Genomic DNA, 7,456 nt, shown 5'->3' on the forward strand with positions numbered 1-7,456 from the left:
TTCAAAATATGAAAAACAACAAATTAAAATGGAATGACAGGTTTCATGCAGCTGTGCTTATGTCCCATCTTCTTTACAATATGTGAATAGAGTAAATCGCTATTAAGAGTTTTTCCTCTTTCATGTTTTAAAAATTAGGTCATAAAATACATTGTGGGGTGAATTGCAACATACTGCAGCTGTTACATCCTTCATCTGCTTAAATTTGTCATGGATAAAATAATTCTCCCAGATTTTGGAATATATATTTACTTGAAAATAATGAAATACATATATTTCAAATGAATTAAGTATTTCATGTATAGTAAGTATTTCATGTATATTTTGTGGCATTCAAATCCCAGATCATGTCACAAATGAAGAAAGGCTTTACGCAGTTCTATTTGAATTTGCCTTATATCATGGGCACAATAGTCATTTGTGAAATTGTGAAGCAGAAGAATGGCAGGTGTCTACACATAATGGCATCTTTCAGGACATCAGATATGTGAGGTACAAGGAGGAAATGGAAACATGTCAAAGAGAGGGCTATACAAGTACTGCAAGAGTCTGACTTAAACTTTCATACAGTGAGTATATTTGAAAAATGTGTAATAATATTTTCATGTCAAAGACATCCCCCTCCAATGATTTAATGCCACCCATAGGTCTTACCCCCACCCTCAGGCTCACTGATGTTCCCTGAGAGGTTCTTCCTAACTTAATGAGTGTGACATTTCATGAAGTCTTGGTCCTTTGAGATAACAGGAATGAACTCATGGCTCCTTGGGTACTTAATAACATATCTATGTGCACTCAAGATTTCATCTATTTGATGAAATGGAAGATATTGATCAGGAGCTTGTAATTCATGGAAAATCAATGATTCAGATTACCTCTGTGCTAGTTGCCACCCTAAAGAGCAGCAGTAGTTCAGCGTGTGCATGGCACTCCCATTAAAGACAGTGATGATTCAAGGAGAGTGAGAACCCTGGGCTGAACCAGTATGAATGTGGTGAAGATACCTCTATGTTCAGACAAAACTTCTTGTAATATGTTTTAAAAGGTGCTTTGTTACACTCAAAGTTGTGTTATGGGAGAAAAAAAAAAAAAAAGACATGCACATAACGTGTAAAACTAAGAATTTATGGTGATGATGATCAAAATCTTAGTCGTGTAATTATTGTTGCTATTAGTTCAGGTTTAACAATTACAGGATGGAGAGGAAAAAAAAAAGGGGGAGGAGGGGTGGGTAAGGAAAAGAGCATCATTACATTAAGGCTCAGTAATAACAATACAGTTCAATTAATTATCCATATGTACCTTGCTGCCACCCCCTGCACTAGGAGCAATTTAAAGTTGGTACTGATGCTTCCTTTCTCTTCATCCTGGGAATTACTTAGGGTCTTTTTGGGTATCTGCTAACACCCTATACACCTCACTTTTTCTTCATTGGTCTGTAAGTCTGTATTACCCCCAAAGCTTCTGTATGTGGAGCAATTAGATAAATTTTTTAGCCCTAAAAGAGTACAACACTATTTGATAGAGAAAATTCTCAGCTACAAAGCACTGCTTTTCAGCATTGTCAGCACCATTAGCTTTCCATTTTCACCAGCAATGAAGAAGAGCCTACTTCCTGTGCTTGCTAAAATCTGTACTATGGATGAGATTCACTGTTTCATAGCTGTTTTGACGGTGTTGTTGCTAGGAAAATGATGCCAGAACCTCCATCTTTTATTGGCTTGAACAGATGTAAGTCAAAAGGCACCAAATCCAGACAATAATGTAGGCATGGTAGGAAGAATGGCAGTGTGCTCTGTGATCTTTACATTGGTATGGGGCCTGGCATTATCATGTTACAAGAAAAGGTTGTCATCTTCTCAAGCTTGACTCTGGAAGTACAAGCCCTTCATTTTGTGGTGAGACAGCTGAGCGTGGCTGTCTGGCACGTGGATTGTCTTTCATGTTGCTGTCACCACTGCTCAAGTGCACCACCAGCCCTCACTGTGCTTGCATCCACTGTTTGGTCTCTGTAAGCATTCAGAAAGTGTTGATGAATGTCAGTGGGTGCTATTTTTTCCATATGGAGGAATTCCATAACACAGTTTTGTTTCATGTTTACTTTCATTTTGGATGCTATTTTGTCAGACTCCCCCTCTGCTGCCATCTGTCACAGAGCAACAAATTATGATGGGATATTGGTGGGAAGGTTCAACCTCTACTGCCATATCACCAACATCCACCTCTGAAGTCATGGGGCAGTAGGATAAAATAGGAACCATTACTTATGGAGCAGCCCTTGTCATTTAGGGTACTGTTCAGTTACAGTGGCAGGACTTCTGGATTCTGCTTCAGCATCAAGAGCTTCAAGTTATTTTTCTGGTCCCATGAGATTATCTTCCTTATTTGCCAGCCATCATTTACAGATCATGCTGTCAGCAGCAGTAAAAATACAGTTTGTTTGAAGCCTTAAAATACACACCTAAGTATTTCTACTCGTAAACTCTCTTAGCCTGCTCTGTTGTTTACATTAAGATTTTCCGCTGAATATATTTCTGTATAGAAATAGAAGTTATTTAATGCAGGTGCATTTCCCGTTGGTAAACAGCTTAGGAGAAGGAATGAAAGAGTGTGTTTTAGACAAGTTCTCTCTCTTTTTTTTTCTTCTTCTTCTTTTTTTCCCTTCTTTTTGTAATCTTAGTTTGCACATACCTCAGTATTCTAGAGGCAATTCTATTCTGGTTTATCACTGTACTGTAATACTACAATTAGACTTTTGCCTGAACTTGCAAATATTGCTCTGCAACACAAACCCAAGGCAAAGATTGCTGACCCAGCAGCATAGATCTGAATTCTTTGTAGGCCTTTGCAGCAGTGGTCTGCATGGCTCCTTGTCAGGAAAACATACAGCTTGTAAGAAAATCCATTAACTCTTGTCTGCTGTTTGTTTTCTACAGCAGTTTCCTCTTTGTTCCTCACCTGGTGAAGTGACAGAATAGAGAACGTGAGAGCTTCTCCAGCCTTTTATTTTCTAATAACCCTTCCCATAGCATCATAGTTTTGATCGATTCCATCCACATTACTGCAAGGTCTTGACTACTTTGTGAAAGGGAAAGAGCCCAGAATGCAGCAGAGGAAGATACTGATGATAATGCAAGCTAATAAGAAATTAATTTACATTGGCATGAGCTGGCAGTTTTAGGGAGCAAATAATACAGCAGATGGTGACTTTATTCCCTGAACAAAACCTGAAACGCAAGGACTTCCACAAGGTCTTTGCTGAGCAACAAAAGCAGTAAATTTGCATTCTTAATTCATCACTACCCCCATCCCTATCTGATAACAGCAGATAGGGGCAAAATATATTTCAAAATAACATGCATTGTACTAGACAGAGATTTAAGAGAAACAGGATGGGAAAGCTATTATACTGACTGTTCTCAACTGACATGTCTCTAGACTCCATAGATCAAACTTTGACCTACATAGAAAGCGTGGTGGCCAAATAAGAGTAATAGATCTGGCCGTATGTCTGATACTTATTAGAACAAATGTGGCTCCAGAACCCATAGTGAAAAGAGAAAAAGAACAACCAGAAAGCAATTACAGCCAATAGAATTAGCTGTAATTTGGAATGAATGGCTATATAAGAATAACTGATAAAAGCACTCCTCATATAATTTCTTTTTGAATTTTCTTGTATGCATTAGTTAATTTATGTAGTCTTTAGTATATTAAGCAATCTTTTGTGGTGAATATTATTTATGTAGCTCAGGAAAATATGTTACTGTTTTGCTTCTGGATCCTCTGAGCAAATTTAATATTATTTATTGGTGATGAGAAGAAAGAAATTCACATTAGTAGCATTTTGAAGTCAGGGAACAACGTATTCAGTAAATGATGCACCTATTATTAGTTAACCAATGACTGGCTGTGGGATGGTGGTGGCTTACAAAATAATGGGCAGAAGTTAATCAAATTAGCCTCTGTTATGTTATTTGGATGTTTCATTAAGTGTATTTACTCTGGTCACAGCAGACTTAGGAAAAATTGTCCAAGTTGGACAAGGCTCCCTGTGTGCTCAGCAGGATACACAGAACACAACACTGATGCACAATAACACTGAAAACAAAACAATGGAAAGATAAGATAGATGTGGGAACACATAGCATAGGAGAGATAAATTGTTATGAAAACAAGGTATGGCCTGTAGGCTAATGAAGATTTATGTAATTAGCAGCTTATTAAATGTTCATAAAATTAGGACAGGGAGAGCCTTTTTAAATTTTATTTTTAACTGAATTAATTAAGAATTAATAATATTTTATTTTATTTTATTTTATTTTATTTTATTTTATTTTATTTTATTTTTTTTCTGATGAGCAAGTGAGCATAGAACTTGAGGTGCCCTCTAGATGTGGGACTTCTGAATTGCTTCGGGCTGCTTTTTAATGTCAGTGCGAACTTAACAGGTGAGGAAAGTTCCATTCAGCTCCAGTCGGAAGCAAAACGGGAATCAAGGAGGCCACTAGGTTGGGATGAGGGAAAAAGGGAAAGAATTTCAGCACATTTTATGTGGAGGAACAAGTGGATTTGGGGAATTTTGGGATTGCTCCCACGTCTGATTGTTGTAGGAGAAACATCGGGTTTGTTTGTGTTCACAAAGTACTGTTTTTCTTTAAAGTTAAGAAAGGTACTTCTGAGCATCCAGGAAAGTCAGGCAAAAGGAACTCCTTCTCTGCCAAGAAACACACTTCTCAGCTACTAAGTGCTCCAAACATAAAAGTTACCAACAGCTGAATTCAGGCTAGAGGCCAAATGTAACAAAAGAAAGGAGGAGAATATCAGACTTGCTGAGCTTTGAAGACACAACAGCCAACAAGGAAAGTAGCATCCAGTCTGAAACTCTAAATCCCAAATGGTAAGTGTTTTCCTACTGTGTTGCCAAGATCTTTGTCGCTTTTCTTCCCCATAAATGCCTATCACCTTGCATAGAGAACAGCACTATTTGCTGTATGTCCTGATGACAGACCATGCCTCACATGCTATGTTTAGAGCACTTGATCCTCCCGCCCATGTGTTATATTTACGTAAACTTCAGTTACTATGCCTTTAAATATTTACCACAACAAAACAGTTTGTTAGTGAATTTAGGTGTATCTGAGTTCATAGCTCATTCTCTGACTGATGCAGAACATGCATCTGGTTCCAGAATTTCCAAAAAGGACGGCTCTCCCCTGATGCATTTGTTTAAGAATTCCTTAAACTTAATTTTAATATATACTATGAGACTTTTTAGGGACTTTTCAAGTTTCCCTGGAGACCCAACCATGGCACTCAGTGTGTCTCTTAGCAACCTGCCAAAACAAAGGTCTGCTCCAATTACTTGTAACCTGCCAACAGTTTGGGCCTAATTCCTCCACCAAGAGTAAGCACGGCCATACATACACAGCACGTAGTGTCCCACTGTCCAATGACAACATTTGTCCCAACTTTCTAGTATATTTTGCTCTTGGGAGTAGACTTATAGAATAACCCCTTCTTCCATATTGCTGCAAGATTAATTTATTTCTTCCCTTCAGTTCCTGCCTCAGAGGCAACAGAAAACCAAATCCCACACAGTGTTCAAACCTGGGGCACAGCCAACAGCAGCAACAGGAGTTGGAGTCAAGCAGTGCTTCTTAGAGCACAATTCCTCCATAGCCCTGCCATAGCAACCTATAGAGCACCCTTGAAAGACTTAGAAATGAGGACCTTTCCTGATGAACACAGACCTGAAGGTTAATTACTTAATCATTTTACATTGCTGTATGCATGCTAGTCAAGAAAAGGGTAGATGTGGCACTGAAGGACATGGTTAATGGTATGGTGGTGATGGTGGATGGTCGGTCTGGATGATCTTAATGGTCTTTTCTGACCTTAACAATTCTACTGTTCTAGATGTAGCCATTTGAGTCATTTCCTTCTAAAATGAACAAAACAATTGTTAGATTTATTAACATGGAGCACAGAAAATTGTTGTTACTTTCTAAAAAACCCTCAAAAAGCAGCGATAAGTTCCCTAATAGGCTGCCAAATGGTTGGAATGGAAAGCACCCCAAGCTGTCAGTGGAGTGAATGTGCCTCTAGATAAATCCTTACAGCCAACTTCCCATCTTTGCTATTGAGAGCCGAAGAGGCGTTGCCTATATTTTCCATGTACCTTAAAAAAAAACAAAAAACTGCTCTGTGTTTGGAGTCTTACAAATGAGAACTTATTTGTCTTTGGCAGTTGTCCCTGTTTTGTGTTCCACTGCAAATAAGGAGCTTAATCTGAAGATAATTCAATCCAGCATTGCGTCTCGGAGCTCTAGCGACAGGCGTGAAATTGTTTTATCTTTTTTGTTCTTGGTGCGCGGCGCTGATTGGGTGAGCGTGCGGACCATCTGCTGCCGAGGTAACTCTGGGGATCCTTGTCAAATTGATTGTGCTCAGAAACAACTGAGACAGAGGAAAAATAGAGTTTCTAATTACATTTTACCGGGGATCTTGTTTGACTCTAGGAAGTGGTAATTCAAAAATAAATGGCTTTGGTGGGCATCTTAGAATCTTTAATTAACAAATTACTCCATTAACGCACACATTGTTTTCCAGGTGAGTGAGATCATTTGCCCCTGGGGCTTTTCTTCCATATGCCTTCTTTTCCTCCAGCTAAATGTGTAGCAAATTGAAGTATTCATTTTGATTATATAAAGCATGTGGGTATACAATTACATAAAAAGAAAGATGACATTTGTTTCCCCTTCTCCCCAGGGCCCCTACTGGCTTGCCCCTCCCTGACAAACACAGCATACGTTTATTACACCATATATTTCCTGTTATTGAATTTTTCCTTTCTTTTTCCTCTATCTTTTTGTGAGGCTGTTTTTGAAAGGAGCCTTTACTGGAAACAACGGGGTAATGGTTATTTACAAGTTGCCACTAAAAATAATGAGATTTTCTCCCAGAGGTTTTGTATGATATGTGTCTCTGCTGTGTGACCAATGTAGAGATTTTAGGAATGGATTTATTTCACGTTGTCAAATGTAAACAATATATTTTCTCAACTTAATGAACGCGTATCAAATATTTATGGAAATACAGTTAGCTGTGTTAGTTAGTGTAGTTTTATTAAATGCTTCTCCATTATTTATGCCTTATTGAATAACTAATCTGCATTTGACTTCCTTTTTATATATTATTTTACACAGAAGCTTTCCATACAAACAGGGAAGCAATTCCTCAACCTACACTCTGCTGGATGTGCTCCCGTTCCGCTGCAGTCCCAATGGTTACTGGAGCAGTAAGTGAAATAATGGGAAAGTTCGCTTGAAGATGTAAAATGGCAACATTGTCCGTGAAATCACCAGTGATTTTTGAAGCATAATTTAATGGTGAAACAGGCAGAGCAATTGATTTGGGGGAAAAAAAAACAAAGTTTTGAAGATGAATGTAAAAT

This window comes from Excalfactoria chinensis, chromosome 7 (assembly GCF_039878825.1).
Source record: "Excalfactoria chinensis isolate bCotChi1 chromosome 7, bCotChi1.hap2, whole genome shotgun sequence".
NCBI classification, from domain to species: domain Eukaryota; kingdom Metazoa; phylum Chordata; class Aves; order Galliformes; family Phasianidae; genus Excalfactoria; species Excalfactoria chinensis.